Source organism: Varanus komodoensis, unplaced genomic scaffold (genome assembly GCF_004798865.1).
Source record: "Varanus komodoensis strain SLA01 unplaced genomic scaffold, ASM479886v1 scaffold17, whole genome shotgun sequence".
Lineage (NCBI taxonomy): Eukaryota > Metazoa > Chordata > Lepidosauria > Squamata > Varanidae > Varanus > Varanus komodoensis.
The window spans coordinates 2360559-2371926 of record NW_025335505.1 but is presented as its reverse complement, the minus strand read 5'-3'; positions in this window follow the sequence as shown (position 1 = coordinate 2371926).

The following is an 11368-nucleotide window of genomic DNA, read 5'->3' as shown; positions in this document are numbered from 1 at the left end:
TCAGGAAAGAAATTAGGAAAGAAGTCTATATATTTTTAAGCCTGTGATGTGTTGTAGAACAAGCAAATGCATGGTGTGTGCATTGGAAAAACTGGTGCGTGAAAAATGCATATGCATGAAACATGGACATGTCAACGGGAGAAAACAACCACACTTAAAAATGTATGCAGTTGATGGATACAATGAGAAAATATATATATGAAGATACATACATAATTTGATGTAAAAAGAAGAAATAAATTTACAATGCAATAGAGGTGATGGTTGTTGTTGTTGTTACACTTTAATACTGCCCCATAGCCTACTGGGGTCTCTGGGCAGTTTACAGGTTTAAAAACATAAATAGGGATCACAAAATAAAAAATGTGATATGCCGTGGTGGGGGGACCGTGGCCGCAGTGTAGGCCGTCCAATGCAGCAAGTCCCTCAAATGATCCTGCAAGGGGAGGCAGGTGTGACAAGTGTGGTGCAGCATGGTACTGCCCTCTCTCACCCCCAGCCCCATCTGCTGCCACCAGGGGGTGTGAGGGAGTCCGTGATGCCTGTTGGTGGGGTGGCAGCGGCGGTGGCAGCCATGACAGGACAAAGAGAGCGTCCACCCAATGCAACATGCCCGTCCTCAGGGGCCTTAGGACCAATTCACACATGAGGATTCAATTCAGCATCACCTTCTCCCATTGCTGTCTCTATTGGTTTCCAGAAGAAAGCAGAGGGAACCCGCCCTCAGGATACCAGTAGTTTTTTGACATCACTTCTAGCACATATATTTAGTTCCCATGCCTGCACATAGGAACTTGCTGGCACTGTTGTCACCACACATAGTCCTGTTTTCCCCCCAGCCAAACTTCTTTTCCATCTCCTGAGAGTACCTCTGCATAGAGATGCCTCAGCTACAGTTACCTAGGCTCCAATTACCTCTTGTTTAGATAACTGCGATATATTTTATGTGATGGTGCCTTCATATAGATATTGGTCAGTTTTCTGGTGGATTTCCAAGAACCTCAACAATTTCACTTGCTTCTCATTCACCCATCCCTGATGATCATTTAACTGCCAGCTTTTCTAAAGTTTAGTAAGATAATATTCTCTATTATATATTTGGTGTCTGGTGTTTGTGCTTGCCTTGGACTCCAATCCTTCATCCACTTGCTGAGTCTTAAGTCCCATTGAGCTCAGTGGCACTTAGTGTTAGGTAGAATTCTAACAGATTGTTAGAATACAGTCTTAGCTAAGTTGCATTTCTGTAAACCTAAGGCTGCATACTGGTATCACTAAAAATAAATAAAACTTTCTATCTCTATGACAGGTGAGAAATAAATAAAAATTATAGTGTCCCATTACCTGGAGTGGTAATTCCATTATTCCATTTCCAGATTTTGGCGTAGGAATAGCATTCTTTGTTAGGGAATTAGTGTTCGCAGTCAGACTCTAGCATGAGAATCAGACCCATGTGAGAGATAACCTATTCCACTACCCACATTTTGTCAGGTAATAAATATTATTTTCTTCTTGCCTGTCTTATTCTCTATTTTTTCCTCATTTCAATAGCTACAACAAAAGAAAGGGCTGTGAAATTCCCAGCGCATTATCTTGGATATATAATGTTTTAAAATAAGGTGTGTGGGGAACAGGGAAACATGACTTGCAATTTTCTTAGCATCTGGAGTTTTGCAAATTGTCCATTTTCAAGAACTGGATTTAAAATCAGAAAAATGACGAGCAGAGAACAACCAAAACTGACGTACCTTTATCCCTGCTGTTAGCTAGGGGTGACCCATAGACCCAATTTTAATATCCAGTAGCAAATGCAATGGTTCCCCCTATAGCGCTGAGCTTGAATTGTTGTTGAGGTTGACAGTTTTGTACCTTGCAGTGTTAATGAGCTTGCACAGTTTAGTTGGTAGAACATTAGACTTCTCAGTTGAAGTTCTGATATCCAATTTGAGTTGAAAGGTTCATGGAATTGAGCACAGCAGTTCAGTAACAAAGTGCACACTTCACATGCCATAGGAATTGGATCCATATGTTGCCTGGGACTAGCTGTCTGAGTCTTTCTAGTGATGGGATCAGTTCAGTTCTTAGCCAGTGTGTTACACAGTACCTGCTGCAAGATCTAGAGGTTAAGAATTGGCTCTGTAAGTGACTGCTCCACAAGATATCAATTTTCAGGATATCAAATCATTTCCCACCATTCCCCTGACTTAAATGTTAATGAATAGAAAATACTGTATAAATACTCTATTGAGAATCAGTTGTATTATTAGGTTTTATGAGTCTACTTCAGGCCATATCTATTTTCAGGGGTATGAGGAAAGCTATGTTTACAAATGTATATTGATAGACAGTGTGCTCATTTCAGAGAATGACGGCTCGAGGTATCATTTTAATGAACGCTGACCTAGTGAGCCTTACCATGGACAAGCTGGGTGTGGCAATTGTTTACTCTTGACAGTAACTGACAACTTGCTGTCTGAATTTAGTTTTCTAATGTTTTTCTGATGGCTCACATGGAATGCACATACTTCTCTGATTGCATATGTCATATCCCATAAAATATTTGCAAACATAAAGGTCTTTGAAGGTGGCAGTTTTTAATCTAATCCAACCCTCTGAAGTTTGTTTAGGCTTCACTAATGTAGTGTTCAACTATGAAAGGCAGGAAGGAGAGTAATGGCCAATGTTTATGTCATTACTTTTATTGCTGCTGGGACAAGGAGTACTGATATTTGAAGTCAGTAACTGTCTATGGAAAAGACAAAAGGAAGAGGAAAAGCATAATTCATTTGGGTCTAGGTTTTGAAGAAAGAATAACTGAGGATAAAGTGAAAGGGCAAGTAGTTTGAACGATGAAGAAATATAATTAATGTATAGTCTGTGTGATATAAAATTAGTGGACTGTATCTTTGTAGAAAAATATTCTATGCTTAATGCACATGCCAGTGAAATCCTGATTTCCAAAATGGCCAAATAAAAGACACAATCCCTCCCTTCTTTTGTTCAATGGGGTGTGAAAAGGAACAGAATGCAGGAACAGATATTTATGTATAAGGCTAAGTACCAGCAGAGATTAACATCCGTGCCAATTATTTGGCTTAAAAATAGTGAATATCAAGCATGGCAATCCCAATATGCATCAAGACACTGGAATGGCTTGTGATGATCCTCCCCTGGAATATAGTCCTCCTCTGTTCATCAGACTACTTTTCATGATTTTCCCTCATGTAGGAAGGAAGTCAAGCCAAGAGGAAGTCAGCAGATGCTTGAGGAATTTTGGTTCTGCAGCTGTCAACCTTCTTCCACAGCACAGGCAACCCAACAAAGGCTGAAAGTGACATGCATGGGAGAGAGATTTTGCTTGTGCAGCCATTGTGTGGAGCTTGATTCCTGGTGAGTGATATGAGGATGCTCAGAGCACTAATCAGGAAATCAGACTCATGACTGCAAGAAAGTGGGTTTGAACTTGGAGACCTGTGTCCAGGGAATCTGAGAGATTCCCACCTGAAAACAGTTTCACACAACCCTACTTAAGAGATGGGGGAGCAAGTGTTTTCAGGAGGACTAAGACAGATATTTTGCAGTCTTGACATTTAGGTCCAAAGGCAGTTCTTTCTTACTGTTTTTAATTTTTGTAATGTTATACGCATTTCATTGTATTTTAGTGTATTGATTTTATACACTGTGCTAAATCAGTAGTTTGGTTATGGGACAATGTAGAAATAAATACATGAATGAATTAAATTAGATTTGGCTACCCAATGTCATCATAATGGCTCAGTGAAATTCATTTGGAAAGAGCAACAGAAGATGATACACATAAACAGGTAAAAGAGTTTTTTCTTTGCTTGTTGCAGCAGTGTTTGAAAACAGTGACACATTCTTTGACATGGCAGAAAATGTTCTTGACAAACAATAGCCCTGGATCATTACCAATTCTGAGAATAGATGGCCAACTTAATGACAGTGGTGTATTAAATCTATACTCTTATTTTCTCTTTAGAAATAATTTAAAAAGTTGCAGCATAGCTGCTGAAAACTACAATTTGAAATCCATACTCCGCTTGGAAGTAGCCTAAATCCTGTCGAATTTGATAGCACCATTTGCAGAGGAAAAAATGTTTTGTAAGAGGCTGTGAGCCTGTCAAAGAATGTGTCATCCAATTAGTAGTCTGAAAAGGAAGTTATCTGCTGCTGAAAAGACTGGTGTCCTGAGAGTGTAGAGAGGAAGGGACTAGGTAGACCGAAATTGTTAAGATGGAGCAACCAAGAATTTTCCCAGACTAATGAACAGGATGTTGATATTCTCTCTTACAGAAAACTGGCTGTTTTGTTAGTCAGTGAACTTGAAAAGGAAGCTGGTTTAAAAAGTTCAACCCTAGAATACAAAGATTTTTTTAACATATTTGTTCTTTTAACCAAGTTTTATGGTGTAGTTTTTACTCCCTGTGTTGTTAGCAGAATTATGCTCCATTTTCCTAGTAGAAAGGTGGAGTACATATGAAACCTATTAATAAACATCGGCCCATATATGTATCCCAGTAATATGGGTTAGGAGCATTAACCTTGACTTTCAGCACACCATGACAGAGGATGTTTCTGGGAAGGCAAAGTGCAATGAATCCAAATTTAGGCTCATTAGATATGTGGCTTACTATAGAGGCAGAGAAAGAAAGTATGTAGTAATTGGACTGGATCAGCAGCAGTTTGGTTAAAGCTACAAGAAAGTAAGATCTGCAGAAGATAAGATGAAATGTAATAGCATGAGAATGAGCTGGAAAGCTCAAAAGGGGGACCTAATTCAAATATGGGTAAAGACAAATCTGGGGAGTGATGCAGTACTGCTTTCATGTTGAGCCTTGTCCTGGAAAGGCTGGTTCTGATTATCTGTGAGCAGACATGCTGCTAATGATTGCTTTTAAATGAACCTGCAAAAGCTTGGTATTTGGGATGCTACTGGGTGAATGATAAAGTCCTACTTCCTTCTGGGTAGGGAGGTACAGATATGTTAAATCTGTTCCATCTGCATATGGCAGATTGTGAGATGCCCTTTATTTCATCATACTGATGGAATCTCATTTCCCCCTATCTCCTGAACTCACTTTAATTCATCCTTGTGAAAATGTGTACTTCCAAAATTGTGCAACTCCCCCATGAACATTTTCATGTTTTAGCCTGTGAGATGAAATAAACATTTTAAGTATTACTGTTAAAATTCTTCTATAATTAAATCGGCATTATATTCCAGAAAGTAGTAAATCCATCTGTTACTTTGGAAAAGCCATTTACAAACACAGAAACACAGAAACAGAGCGAGTCAGAAGGGGCCTCGCAGGCCATCTAGTATGAACCCCTGCTCCAGCCAGCTGCACTCATGACATGCTTACCATGTGCATGTCCAACCAATCCTTGAACTCCATCACTGATGGGGCTTCAAGCAACTCCAGTGGAAACCCTAGGGTCCTAACGGTCAGGAAGTAGTTCCTGGCATCCAAATTGAACCTTGGTTCTCTGAGCTTTGCTCCATTGGAATGTGCCCTGCCCTCTTCTTAATCTCTTTTGTCTCTGTTAGGTCTCTGCCATTTTTGTCCTTCATCATCCCCATCTTTGCATGAAACATTCCTTTGATATCTCCAATTTTCTTGATGAGATCTCTAGTCTTTCCCATATTTTTTTTGTTTCGTTTTCCTCTATATCTTTACACTGTTCATTTAAGAAAGCATTCTTATCTCTTCTAGCTAGTCTCTGGAATTTTGCATTCATTTGGGTGTATCATTCTCTTTCTCCCTTGCCTTTTGCTTCCCTTCTTTCCTCAGCTATTTGTAAATCTTTCTCAGACAGCCATTTTGCTTTCTTGCATTTTTTTCTTTGGGATGATTTTAGTTGTACAATGTTGTGAACCTCCATCCATAGTTCTTCAGGCACTCTGTCTATCAGATCTAATTCCTTAAATCTATTTGTTACCTCTACTGTATATTCATCAGGAATTTTTGGTTATACCCGAGTGGCCTAGTGCTTTTCCCTCCTTTCTTCAATTTAAGCCTAAATTTTGCAACCAGAAGCTCGTGATCTGAGCCACAGTCAGCTCCTGGTCTAGTTTTTACTGACTGTATAGAGCTTCTCCATCTTTGGCTGCAGAGCACATAGTCAATCTGATTTCAGTGTTGACCGTCTTGTGATGTCTATGTGTAGATTAATCTCTTGGGTTGTTGGAAAAGAGTGTTTGCGTATTCTCTTGACAAAATTCTGGCAGCCTTTACCTTGCTTCATTTTGTACACCTAAGCCAAACTTGTCTATTATTCCAGTTATCTTTTGACTTCCTACTTTAGCATTCCAATCCTGCATGATGATAATGACATCATTTTTGGTGTTATTTCTAGAAGGTGTTGTAGGTCTTCATAGAACCGGTCAACTTCAGCCTCTTCAGCATCAGTAAAGTAGCCAAGTAGACTTGGATTACTGTGATGTTGAATGGTTTGCCTTGGATTCGAACTGAGATCATTCTGTCGTTTTGGAGATTGTATCCCAGAACTGCTTTTCCTACTCTTTTATTGACTATGAAGGCTACTCCATTTCTTCTGAGGGATTCTTGCCCGCAGTAGTATACCTGATGGTTATCTGGATGAAATTCACCCATTCCTGTCCATTTTAGTTCACCGATTCCTAAGATGTCGATGTTCAATCCTGTCATCTCATGTTTGACCATGTCCAGCTTACCTCTATTCATAGATCCTACATTCCAGGTTCCTATGCAGTATTGTTCTTTGCAGCATCAGACTTACCTTTCATCACCAGATACATCCTCAACTGAGCGTCCTTTCAGCTTTGACCCAGTCTCTTCATTCTTTCTAGCGCTATTAATATTAGCCCTATGCTCTTCCCCAGTAGTACGTTAGATACCTTCTGACCTGTCGGACTCATCTTCTGGCGTCTTATCTCTTTGCCTTTTGGTACTGTCCATGGGGTTTTCATGGCAAGGATACTGGAGTGGGTTGCCATTTCCTTCTCCAGTGGATAACCTTTTGTCAGAGCTCCCTGGTATGACTCGCCCATCTTGGGTGCCCCTGCATGGCATAGCTCATAGCGTTATTGAGCTACGCAAGCCTCTTCGCCATGACAAGGCAGTGATCCATGAAGGGGAAATTATAATAGAACAATTAAAATAGATACATTTAAAATGTTAGCAGCATGTGTGTGTGTGTGTGTGTGTGTGTGTGTGTGTGTGTATGGAGACAGAGAGAGAGATTGGTAGCGCATGCATGCGCACGCACACACACATAAGCTTTAACAAAAGCAAAGGCAGACCATATATCCAAGTATGTATGGATTTGTAGGGGGCATCTATATCCCATTCATTGGGATGTTGAAGACCATTCACCTTCAGTCAACAACATTATCAGAAGTGGCTATTTTTCCTTCCAAATGTATAATGTCATAGTATGATATTATAATATGATATTATCTCTGTCAAAAGGTGTTGGGGGATCCATTTATATTGACCTCACATTTTTTGAAGAAATTGGTAGCTAGTTGAGAATATGTCCATCAGCAAATATTAAAGTTTTCCAGCACAAAGTTATCTTTTATAACTGCCTCCTCAAAAGAGAGAACTATGGAGAACCATTAATGTACATGGCAAGAGAAGAATGAACTGTGTTATACATCCAAGTTTTATCCAATTAAACCTTTACATAAGCCCCAGCCCACATCAAAGATTCTATGCATTTTGAGCAAAGGTATGTATGACTGATGCCTGCTTACAGACCCTGCTACAACATACCCATCCATCTGCGTGTGAGTCAGCTGTTAGTTATAAAATCCTCCCGGCCAAATGGTATCAAAATGGCACATCTATTCACTGTTTAGGATAAACATACATACATATGTGTTTGTGTGTATGTACAAACACAATCTCTGTATTATGACAACAGATATGGAATAAATTCAGAACATTTCAAAATCCATTGTATAGTCTTGGGAAATCCTCAATAATGTAAGGAAAGCATTTAAAATGCTCTAGTAATTCAGCTGTATGAGGCAGAACCCACCACTGCTTCTGTTATTTGAGATAATGTATTTGGGAGCAAAGCAAGAACACATAAATACTTTGTTTCCACATTCCCTTCTCATGCCTGCATCTCAACAGCCCCATAGCCATCCTCAGAGGGGGGAAAAACAGACAAAAGCCTCTGTGATTAGCCTTGTAGATGTGGATTGGAGAGAATCTGAAATAAAGTGAACGGAGCTTGCCTGTGAGCAATATACAGGAGGGAGAGATACATGAAGATATTGAAAGTGAAACAAAATATAGTAAGGTTATGTTCTGATAGAAAGGCATATTGGTTTTGGGGAGATTAAAAAGAAATATCTTCTTTTCCAGTTCTCAAACTTCCCCAATCCCAATTAATCTCCCCTAGTTCTATCGCCATTTAGGCTCCACCGGTGGGGGGGATCGGTCTCCTCCATCAAGAGGGGCTTTTTATCTAATTTGATGCTTGTTCCAAAAGTTTCCCTTAAGGGCAATATTCTTAAAATGGGTATTTGCTCACCCAGAAGGTCCCATGTTCAATTTCAAGTTTTTCCCTTCTTTTTCAAGTTTTTCTTTTCCCTTCCCTGGAGCCAACAGCTAGTGAGGGGAAGCACCTCTCTCATTCCATTTACCAAGAATCCATGAGCTTCCCTTTGCAGATGGGAGGGCACTGCCCCCCCACAAACCAGAGGTGACTCAAACTTCTTCTCCTGGCCCCTACAGGGCTCGGATGGGTTTCCCCAAGCCCACTGGAGAACGGATTTCAGTGCGAATTACACTATTCTTCGCTGCTGATCTCGCTGCAATGTCATCCAGAAGTCAGATTTCCAAATTTCTGTACGTTTAAATAAAGGTGCTTGTTTACTTATTAAATTTATATCACACTTCTTTTTTCTTCCAGGCACTCAAGGCAACTTACATAATCCCCTTCCTCTTATCCTCATAAAGCCTTGTGAGGTAAATTGGGCTGAGAGTTAGTGACTAGTGCAAAGGCTAGTCCAAACTGAGTATTGTGGCTGACAGGTAATGAATTTTACTAAATGTAGGACTGTACTGTATAGAACCTGATCTAACCTTGGCTTCTTCCCATGCACGCATTGCTAGTGCAATTTGGATGCTACTTCAGCAATCAAAATCTTCCTGAACAAAAATGACATGCCTAATATGAAAACCCCAGAATGAGCTTACTGAGCTGAGCCCATGTGGACAGAAATGGGAAACAAGGGTTTTAAAGAATTTATGCAAACAGAGGAACACAAAGGGAACTGATTATTGTGCAGAACATCAGCCACAACACCCTCCGTTTGTTTTCAGAATGAAGACAAATTCTGTGTATACCAAGAAAGAAGGAAACAGTTGCTTGGGCTCTGTTCCTCTAACTGAATGAGAAGGAGTAAAATCGGGTCAGCAAGAAATTACAACACATTATCTAAGAGAAGATACTTTAAGAAGACCATTTTGGTATCTCTTCTCCATCTCTTTCAAACGCTGTTGGAATGCTGCAGTGTTAGATCACATTCTCAGCCTTCTGGTCCCTTTTCCGCCCACCCACACACACACTTAAGCCTCATGCCAATTTCTGCATTCCACATTGGCTGTCCCTGTAGGGTGAGAAGAAAGATGGTGGCAGTTTAGCCAGCCAGCCTTCTCTTTCCATTTTTACCCATGGTTGTTCAGGCTGTGCTTGCACTTTAGTAATGTTTGCTCCAGACAGCCACACAACAAGAGAGTACACTTTGATATGTCCCAGTGCCTTGTCTTCCACCATCATGTGGACTTGTTTTCTATTCCCAGCCAAGAAGCATGATTTGTACTTATGCAGCCTTTCCTTCTCTGCATTCGATACCTTCCCCAGAGTTTTCTTGTTTCTATCACTCTGCTTCTGCTGCAACTGTGGGCGCATGACTAGGGATACATGAGAAATGCCTTCTCAGTGGCTGGTCCTTGCCTCTGGAATAGCCTCCCCCAGGACATTCACCAGGCGCCATCTGTATTAGAGCTTCCATGCCAGGCAAAAACATTTTTTTTTAATTTTTTTAGTAATTGATCCTGTCCTCCCCTGCACTGCTGCTTTGTCTGGTTGCTATTGTTAGGTTTTAAATTATTATAATGAAATTTTTATTCTTTACTTCATAGGTGTTTTTATCTTTATATGTGTATTTTATGTGTTTTTATCTTTATCGTAAGCCACCTTGACACTACGGAAGTAGGCGGCATATATGAAAGTTTAAATAAATAAATGTGTTTCAATTTGCTTTTGATTAGAAATTACCCACTTTGCACCTTCCAATTGAACATAGATTCAGATGCATGCTGCCAGTGAAATCTGTCATTTCTGAGTGTGTAACGTAATTTATGAAACCTTCCAAATGCATTTGACAGCATGCTGTGCTGCTGGGCTGGTTGATTGAAAGGTCGCTGGTTCGAATCTGCACAACAGGGTGAGCTGCTCCGTCCCAGCTCCTGCCAACCTTGCAGTTCGAAAGCATGCAGATGCAAGTAGATAAAAAGATATCACTTTGGTGGGCAGGTAACAGCGTTCCGTGCACTTCGGTGTTTAGTCATTCCGGCCACATGACCATGGAGACTGTCTGCAGACAAACGCTGGCTCCCTCGGCTAGGAAACGGAGATGCGCACCACCCCCTAGAGTCAGGCATGACTGGACTTTAATGTCAAGGGGAAACCTTTACCTTTACCTTTACCTTTATACATTTGAAAAAAATGCATGAAAAATGTATACTTGGAAAAATGCATGTGAATATGCTTTAATCAATGGTAAAATGTGTACATTTCAAAGCTGTGCATGACTGATGTGTGCATTTGCAAAAATAAACAAAAATTTGCATAGGTTTTCATATGAAGAGAAAAAAATAGACACATAGCTCACAATCTGATATAGATTTGAGTTGGAACAAGCCTCAGAATGAAATTCAGAGACCTTTGGTGAGCTTGAGCTTTGCTGATTCACATATTCTTCATGTCAAGGGTGAGTCACAGAACCCTATCACCTGGCTGCATTTCTCACAACAGCAGCTGGTGCTGGGATGCTGCACCTTATTTGCCCTTATTACAATGTAGTGAGACCAGTGGTTGTGCTGCAAAAAGAGCTGTCAAATTGCAGAGACTATGATGAAGCCAGATAATAATGATCAACATCCAGGTCTTGCCAGCTCAAGACTGGATGCAGCCCTGGCTGCCCCGGACTTTTTACATGTTTACAGATTGGATAAAATGACTTTCCACTCCCCACCACCAGGACTGGTGAAAAGTCCATGTATTCTTTAGCATGTTTTGTGGATGCATTCATATTGTTCACATTTTCTGGCACCAGTTTTCTCTTCCC